Raw genomic sequence first — 10324 nt, forward strand, 5'->3', positions numbered from 1 at the left:
TATGTCACTGGACGTGTCATAGTCAAAGCTATCGACCGAGTTTGGCAAAAATTGATGATTTCCAGAGCGCGCTTTTATGGTTTCTTTCCTGTCTGTGCCTTCATCTCAAGCTTCCTTTGTGGTCGTTCTGTAGATGCTATTGTAGACTGCCTATGTTCGTCTGCTAAAACTATCGATAGTGGTGTTCCTTAGTGCTCTCTACTCTCACCGGCTCTCTCCCTTCTATTCATAATTGATTCTCTAAACTGCATTTTTATCCCTGTCCATTCTCACTCAGATGGCTCCATCCTTCACATTCCTAAATGCTTGTTTCGGTGTCCGTTTCTTCAGTTCTTTAAGTCATGATGTGATGAAGCTGTAGCTTACTACTTTCTGATTTGACTATCATTTTTTATTCTCTCTCTCTCTCTCTCTCTCTCTCTCTCTCTCTCTCTCTCTGATATATATATATATATATATATATATATATATATATATATATATATATATATATATATATGATTGAATTGATAGGGAGGCTTTGTGGACTGTTTTTAAGATTGGATGGACTTGATGGTAGGTTACTAAAAGGGGTGAAAAGTTTTTATGTAAATAGTAGAGCATGTGTAAGAGTGGGAAATGCTATGAGTGATTGGTTTCCTGTGAGAGTGGGGCTGCGACAGGGATGTGATGTCGCCTTGGTTGTTTAATATTTATATGGATGGTGTTGTAAGTTAGGTGAATACAAGAGTTTTAGGTGGAGGTCTGAGTCTGGTGAATGTTGATGGTGGAGAGTGGAATCTGAAGCAGCTGCTGTTTGCAGATGATACTGCACTGGTGACTGATTCAGAGGAGAGATTGAGACAGTTGGCAGAGGAGTTTGGAAGGGTGTGTGAAAGGAGGAAATTGAAAGTAAATGAGAATAAGAGTAAAGTGATGAAGTGTACGAGGTTGATAGATGGTAGGGGGATGAATACAGTTTTGAATGGTGAGTTGCTTGAGGAAATAGATTGTTTTAAATAACTAGGGTCACATGTTGCTGTGGATGGAAGAATAGATGCAGAAGTGAAGTTTAGAATAAATGAAGTAGGAAAGGTGCTGGGAGGAATGAAAAAAGTGATTAAATGTCGTTCGCTTAGAATGGATGTAAAGAGAAGGCTGTATGAGGGTGTTGTGGTACCGACTGCGTTATATTAGGCTGAAACATGGAATATGGGTGTAGCAGAGAGGAAAAGTTTGAATGTAATGGAGATGAGGTGTCTGAGGAATATGTGTGGAGTGACGCGTATGGATCGGGTGCGAAATGATGAAGTGCGAAGGAGAACTGGAGTTGTTCGGGAGATGGCTGGTAGAGTTGAGCAGAGGGTGTTGCGATGGTTTGGGCATATGGAGAGAATGGATAATAAGCGATTGGTGAAAAAGATAACTAGATCTGATGTGAGAGGTGTAAGGCTGAGAGGAAGACCACGAATAGGATGGATGGACAGTGTGAAGAGAGCGCTGGATGCGAGAGGGATGTCTGTTGAGCAAGGAAGGGTGGCTGTGGATGACAGAAATAAATGGAGAGAAATTGTGAATGAATAAGTGATGACGCAGCCCTGAGGGGATATTCTCCCGCATTTGGTCTGATCAGCTAGTCAGGTCAGGTGCGAGTAAGGGGATGGGTCTGTTATGATGTGGCAGGGGTAAACCAGTTTTGCTGTCGGGCCCTGCTGCGGATGTCACTGATTGCATTGCGCAGTTGACCCTTGTGCGGTGTGGTGTGGTTAGGATCTGTCCGTTCTCCCCTTTGGGGCTAAGATACGAATGAATGTGTTTGAATGGATGAGTAAATGGGGAGTGTGTCGTCCTGTCTCGGCTACCTCCCTTGCCTTGGGGGAAGCATGCTAGGTGTATATATATATATATATATATATATATATATATATATATATAGATATATATATATATATATATATATATATATATATATATATATATATATATATATATATATATATATATATATATATATATATATATATATATATATATATATATATATATATATATATATATATATATATATATACATATATATATATATATATATATATATATATATATATACATATATATATATATATATATATATATATATATATATATATATATATATATATATATATATATATATATATATATATATATATATATATATATATATATACTGTACAGTATCTACAGCTTCTGTTCCGTTACTATCTTCAACAGGAATATCTCTTAATATTTAGCAATACACAGTTCAATCCTTCATTGTCTCGTAATATCCTTGGGTTTTCTTTCTCTACGAGTCTTGAAAAGATTATACTACCACTCGTGCAAAAATCTTCTTCTAAGGGTTTACTTGCACTAAACCGACTCCGTGTTTTCGTTACACGAGACAGTTGTTGACTTTGTGTAGGGGTCTTATTCGCCCGTGTGTGGAGTACATCTAGCATGTTTGGCGTTGGAGTCGTTCCCCACATACCGTTCTTGTAAACATGGTTGAATCAAAGGCTTATCGTCTATTAACATCCCATCTCTCACTGACTCCCTTCAACTTATCCCTTTTCTCTGCACTTTTGTATCCCTATTTTTGCACCATCGCTGTTTTGATGTGTTTCTGAAACGTCTACAGTATTTCCACCCTTCGTCCATTATCGCTGCACGTAGAACATTTCTGGCAGCACACTCTCACCCCTTCTCTATGCAGTTCTTTAATGCAAGAGGAAACGATACTCAGTCAATCACGTATGCAGCAGGTCTGCTCCGGAACTGCCTTCCTCAGCCTGTATTTTCCTTTCTCTCTGACCTCAGTCACATCTCAGAATAAGTGGATCTTCAAATTTACATTGTTGTGTCTTGTTTTGCGTGTAAAGGAGAACTTTTGGGGTTTTTAGTCTGTGGTTGTTTCTTTCTTGCATCAAAAATTATATTTTTTTGATTGCTTGTATCTCCTACTTTCGTCTGATCCATTTTAAGGAAGGGTTCTTTTTTTGTTGTTCCACGGGACATCTATCAGTAGTTTTCCATGTCTCTCCGAACACTCCTACGTTTGCTGTACAACGACGTCGTTCGCCTCAGTGTGGTAACCTCGCAGCAGCCGACACTGATGATATTATATGTGGCCGGGTAGTGTCGTCATTGTCAGTTGCTGCGGACTCACCACACTGACTTTCAAATTCCATGGAGAGAAAAACAGGAGAGACGACCTGACTCTTCATGCCGACTGCTCATCCCAATGTTTCGTTTGCAAAGGCGCCTAGTTCGTAAAAATTCGTATAATGTTGACACCTCTTTCCCCGGATCAGCGCTGACTACGCCAAAGCCACCTGCTCCATTACTGCTGAAGATTAAGGACCATAGTTAGACGGAACTCGTCTTTGTTGTATAGAAAGAGGCTGGTGCTGGTGAGGGACCCCTTCATATGGTGGCATCGATATAGCCGGGCAATTTCGCTAACTGGTTATACGAACGTCTCTCAACTCCTTCCCTATCCACTGAAAAGAACCTGGTAGACTGAAAGATAGTGAACTACTATAAAAATAATTGAGTTGGTGCCTCGTATGTCCAGTTCAGGCACTTAGTGTCAGGGAAACACTTTTCATGTGATCTCTAGGAAAGAAACTTCCCAGTGTGGTTGCACCTGATTAGTATAGTTCCCTTGATGACTGGAATGCACAGGCTTCAGCACCAAGACAAAGCAATGTTCCCTTGAAGAACTACTATTAGGGATTATGTTGGAAAGGGAATTATATATATTTAAACATTACCGTTCCTTATAGTTCTAGTGGAAATGAATTCATATGATACTTTTTATCGCTTAAATTGCCTTTATTCAGAACCGGGTAAAAAATAATTATGAACTGTGTATTAGTCAGGTAATAAAAACAATGTAAGATGCTGCTTTAGATTAATTCACATAGACACTCGTGCGCGCAGCACACACACACACACACACACACACACACACACACAGAATGGAGATTGATCCTGGTTCAGGTTCACGTTGGTTCAGGTCGGTTCAATGGGTTCCATGTTATCCAGGAATTCCAAGAACTCCACCAAGCAGGCATGAGATGAATTCGAGAAGCTGTGGAGAGAGAGAGAGAGAGAGAGAGAAACAGATAGACAGACAGACAGACAGACAGACAGAACAGAGACAGAGAGAGAAAGATAGAAAGAGAGAGAGACAGTCATGGGAGTTGTACATGTATTTTTCATGTTAGATATAAGTTATAGAGGTCATAGATTATTATTATTATTTTTTTTTCAGTTTAGAACAACCACGGCGTAACACTTAAAGAAAAAATTCTACAAGAATGATAATGATCGTGAAAGTATGTTTCGTATCTTAAGACATAATTATGTTTTTACTATAAAAAAAAAAGTATCAGATAATAACTCTCTCTCTCTCTCTCTCTCTCTCTCTCTCTCTCTCTCTCTCTCTCTCACTCCCCATCAATTTTTCTATATCTATCTGTCGTACTCACAAAGCCAAGCTTCGACAGCAGACACAGGAGATCGCCACGAGGCTTTCAAGGCCGAAGATTTCTAGCAAGATATTCAAGATCACCTCAGGTGGTGTGCCGACTGTGGTAGAGGAAGGGGAAAGGGTCGATTAGGTCAAGTGATTAGAGAACCTTCCTGATGTTTGAAGGAACACAGGGCAGAGCAGGACAGGGCAGGGTGATGAAGAGGAATGCAGGGCAGCGTAATGAAGAGGAATGCAGGGTAGGGAAATGTAGAGGAAGGCAGGGCAGGGCAAGGCAGGTGAGCAGTGTGGGGGAATGTTGGAGGGGGATATGACTGAGAGAGAATAAATCTTTCTCACTCTAGTTCTTTAGGAATCATTGTAATATCTTTGTCATCGACATCATTATTGTCTTATCATTATCTGGACTCTACATCCCACAAATATAAACAAATTAGCCAGAAGATTTAAAAGATTTACCACAACACATATAAAAAGAAATTAGCAGGAAGATTAAAAAGATTTCCCACACCACAAATAAAAACAAATTTGCCTTAAAAATTAAACAGATTCGCCACACTGAACTACTTGGTGAATCCAGTTTGCCAGAATAAGCTAAAAAAAAAGTCTTCATATTAAATGGAAGAAGTTTATCGAATACAAGAAAAGCCGAGGTGATGACATCTAACAAATATTTGGAGTAGAACTCAATGGAAGCTTTATCGCTCCAGCGTAAGAGGAAATATAGTACTGTAGGAATTTAAAAGTGGCCAAAGAACCAGACAGAACTATGGGACCTCAAGCAAGTCGTAGGATAGGAGAGCAGGCATATTAGGGCAATGTGAAGCATTGGGAAGTAGGAAAGCAAAGTGACCCTGACGGTCCTGTATTAATGCATGCATCGATCTTTGAATACTAGGGACCGAAAAAGGGTGCAAGTGCTTTGATGAAGTGCTGCAGGTTTGTATGTGGAGTTAGATGACTTAGCAGAGTGAAAGAGGACATTGAAAGAGTTTGAAAGACCAAGGACGTGTTAATGTAGACGTAGTGCAATGGAATATGCAGATCAGGCTATGTTATGATACAGCCAATAGAGAGAAGGTGTGGTGGGAGATTGATGACAGTATACAGATTATAAGTGGAGTTAATGAGGGAAATGAGATCTAGACGCAGCAGGAAGGATGGTGTTGAAATATATATTTAACTAGAGGTGTGACCGAGTGAGAGAAGTGTGTATGGTATAAAGCAAATTGGAATGAAGTGGCTTAGGGGAGAATAACTCCACGAGTAACCTGTGAGGGCAAGAAATGAAACGGCTGGGGTAAACCGTGATTTAGAAGAGCATGAGAATGAAGTAATTTTAAGATAGCTTTATGTAGACCATTAAATTAGACAGCTGAGAAACAGAATGAGAGTGACTGAGGTTGCTTTCTCCTGCTTTCCGGCACCACCAACCTGGAATGAGTAACATGTAGTGAGAATAGAATAAAGTCATAGTACTGCCACCAAAATAATATAAACCAGAGTAAAACAGAATCACATAAAGTAAAGGTATTGTATTGGCGCCAGAGTAAAACAAAAGTGCTTAAATCTACGATATGAGAGTCAGAGAAAAACAGAATCGCATAACATAAAGCTAGGGTATGAGAGCCAGAGTAAAATAGAATCACAAAGCATTAAGTTAAGGTATTAGTGCCAGTGTAAAAAAAAAATCACACAACATAAAGCTAAGTTATGGGAGCTAGAGTAATCACATAGCATAAAGAACGGGTATGAGAGCCAGATTAAAACAACCACATAACATAAAGCTGTGGTATGAGAGACAGGGTAAAGCAGAGTATGAAAATCAGCGTAATACAGAGTGACTATATCAAAATGAACGTAAAGCAAGAACAATATAAAAGTCAGCGTATGACAGAGTGAGTGTGAAAATCAGCGTGAGTTAGAGTGACAGTGTGAAAATCAGCTTAAAACAGTGACAGTATGAAAATCAGCTTAAAATGAGTGACATTATAAGAATCAGCGTATGAGAGAGTGCATTGTGAAAATCAGTGTAAAACAGAGTGACATTACAGGTAATGTTAGCGAGAAGGTCCAAGTTCACTTCCAGTTTCATCTCTACGACGCAGTCTTTCATAGGTCCGATTATTGTGTCCAGCAGGTCCTGGGGGAGGTCTCCGCAGAGTATGTCAAGTTCCAGGATTCAGCCTAACAATTTGAGCTGGCACACGGGTAACAGAAGCGGCCCCTGACATACTACTCCGCTGAAAAGGTTTGCGAGAATATGGGTATTAGAGGCAGGGAGAAAAGATGGAAGCAGGGAAAGCATCTAAAAGAGGGAGGAGGAAAGAGGGAGACAGCGGAGGAAACAGGAAGGACGGAGAAAAAGGGAGAGGAATGGGAAGACATTTTGAGGTAGTGAAAGATATCCATCACATATTGCTTTGGCTGTGGAGGGTTTAGGAGATTGTTAGTAGAGGGGCAGGTGACGGAGGAGGCAGAGGAAGAACGGAAAAGACTGAGATAAACAGAAAAGAACGGGGAGGCAGAGAGAGAGGAAGAAAAGCTCTTCCTCATAATTATGCTGCTTTGGCTGTGTCAATGGTATAGACTTTAGAAAACAGGAGTACAAATCTAATGGAGGTTTTGGTAGATTCGACCCATCCATTACAAGTGATATGTTGTGGTGATATGGTGATCCTGGCTACACACACACACACACACACACACACACACACACACACACACACACACAAGAGGTACTGGTTCTGGTTCAGTCAGGTTTAGTCTGTTCTGTGGGTTCCATGTGTTCAAAAGGATCCAGTCTTCATGCAGTTGATGGTGTCCATCTGTGGACGAGAGAAAGTGAGATAAAAATGTTTTGTGTTGGATTGGGTGGGTGGTTAGATGTGTGTGACTGAGAGAGTGAGGAGAAAGTGAGAACCAAGAAAACAGGAGCAGGAGAGCAGGAGAGGCATGAGACTTCGGGAAGGTAGGAGAGAGAGACGGGGGAGGAAGAAGGAAATAGGAAAGGAAAGGGGAGAGGAGGAAGGGAGAAAGGAAAGGAAGATTGGGAGAAAATGAGGGAAGAGAAAGCTAGGGAGGGAGTGTGAAAAAAAGGGAGAAGAGGAAGGGAGGTAAGTAGGTATGAGAGGGGTTAAGGAGGTGGAGACAGGTAAGTCCCATGCAGGTGTTATAACACCAATGAGCTTACGTTGTAAGCACCTGACCACGCCCTCCCCCCCCTCTCTCTCTCTCTCTCTCTCCCTTAAACCCACCCACCCACCCACCCACACACACACACACACACACACACACACACACACACACACACACACACACACACACACACACACACTCAAACTCACACACACACACATACACCTATAATACCGGCTCATTACTTCGTCTTGTGAACAGCATCTGTAGTAAGGATGAATTAATTCTGTAAATGCTGTTTAAATTATTTCTGAAGTTGATAATGATATAATAACTGGTAATCCGATATTAATATAGAAGTATAGAAGTCAGTTCTAACTTCTTTATTGTGACGAAAACTTTAATAATAATGATGATAATGATGATGATAATAATAATAATAATAATAATAATAATAATAATAATAATAATAATAATATCATCATCATCATAATTTTTATTTGGTCCATGGAAATAGAGTTACGGAAAATTCCTACTGTACAAGATATGACCTAGCTCTTTGATGAAAAAAATCATCTTATAGGAGCCAGTGAATATTTTATCTATGTACATGGTTTCCATCATTGGATTATTCTGGGACATTAAGAGGCAATCACAGTAGGAGTAGTAGTAGTAATAATAATGATAATAATGATACGACTAGTACTACTACTACTACTACTACTGCTACTACTACTTCTACAACAACTACTACTACTAATGATAATAATAATAATAATAATAAGGTACTACTGCTGGTACTACTACTACTACTACTTCTACTACTACTATTACTAAACTACTACTACTATTACTACTAATATACTACTACTACTGCTACTACTTCAACTACTACTACTACTACTACTACTATTAATAATAATGATAGTGACACTACTACTACTACTACTCTTACTAGTAATAATAATAATAATAATAATAATAATAATAATAATTTACAGGTCACTACAAAAAGACCTTGAACATTTTAACTACATTTGCCCAGTGACAGAAAAATAAGAGTAATCAAAGAGGGAAGCGTAAATAAAGTTTGTTAAAAAGCAGAAAATAAAAGTGGTTGTTGCCATGAAAACCACGAATTGTGACCAGAAAATTAAAATAGATGTTGCAAAAGAGGACTGTCTGAGGGTGTATCAGTGCTGACGTTAACATACGGGTGTGATGCTGTGCTATAGAATATGTACGAGAAGCCATAAGTAGTGGAAATGTTACTGATGAATATGGCAACAGGGTATTTGGGTGGACGGTCTGGTTACATAGAGAATAGACATGAACTGGATGATGACAGGGATATTTATGAGTGAAATTTGGAGTTAGATGGAGAATTGCAAATCCAAGAAGGTGGCTGTTTACAATAAATCCATAAATGTAAAAGCTCCATAGAAACGTTGACGGAACAAAAAAAAATCACCTCTTTAGTCCAGTGACCATTTTTGTTTTGTGTTATTGCGACGACCAGATGATTTCATTTAACTCAGTTGATATTTATTAGTGAAGGAATTAATGATGGATATATATTAAAGCTGTTCATGGGAGTAATACTAGAGAGAGAGAGAGAGAGAGAGAGAGAAAGAAGATGTGTCTGTGTTGGCACCCTGGCTAGGTAAAGTCTTTTGCCTATGTCTGTCATGTTGTGCCGTACCTTCTTGCTGGAAGTTTGCTTTCATTCAGTCTGTTTCGAAAAGGGGTTGTCGTTCCTAACCCACTCAGTATCGCCCAATTGCCTAAGTATGATGTTTTTGTAAAGAGTTTGAGGCACTGTTTAACTAGAATATTCTGAAGCTTTGTCCTCTCATAAACTTTTTCTTCTAGGGATGCTCCACTGGTGATGTTCACCTTGTCTTATGATTTTTGGCCATCCTCCTTTTGGGACTGTGGCGAAACCTTTGTCATTGCACGTGTCATAGTCAAAGCTATCGACCGAGTTTGGCAAAAATTGATGATTTCCAAAGCTCGCATTTATGGTTTCTTTTCTGTCTGTGCCTTCATCTCAAGCTTCCTTTGTGGTCGTTCTGTAGCTGCTTTTGTAGACTGCCTTTATTCATCTTCTAAAACTATCGATAGTTGTGTTCCTCAGTGCTCTGTCCTGTCACCAGCTGTCTCCCTTCTATTTATCAGTGATTTTCTGAACTGCACTTTTGCCCCCCATCCCCATCCACTCTAACTCCGATGAGTCTATCCTCACTCACAGTCCTAAATGCTTGTTTCCTGGTGTCCGTTTCTTCAGTTTTTACAATAATGGATGTATGATAGAGCTGTGGCTGACTACTTTCTGACCTGACTATCATTTCTGATTATATATATATATATATATATATATATATATATATATATATATATATATATATATATATATATATATATATATATATATATATATATACAATGTATATGTATATATATATATATATATATATATATATATATATATATATATATATATATACAGTATATGTATATATGTTCATTATCAACACCTCACAGGTTAAAATCTTCCACAGGAATATCCCATAATGTTTAACAAAACACAGCTTAGTCCTTCATTTGTCTCTTAATATCCTTGGGTTTTTCTTTCTCTTACGAATTATGAAAAAGATTATACTATCACCCGTGCAAAATCTCCTTCCAAGA

Source organism: Coenobita brevimanus, chromosome 104 (genome assembly GCF_032717465.1).
Source record: "Coenobita brevimanus isolate Jiangsu-jjx chromosome 104, ASM3271746v2, whole genome shotgun sequence".
NCBI classification, from domain to species: Eukaryota; Metazoa; Arthropoda; class Malacostraca; order Decapoda; family Coenobitidae; genus Coenobita; species Coenobita brevimanus.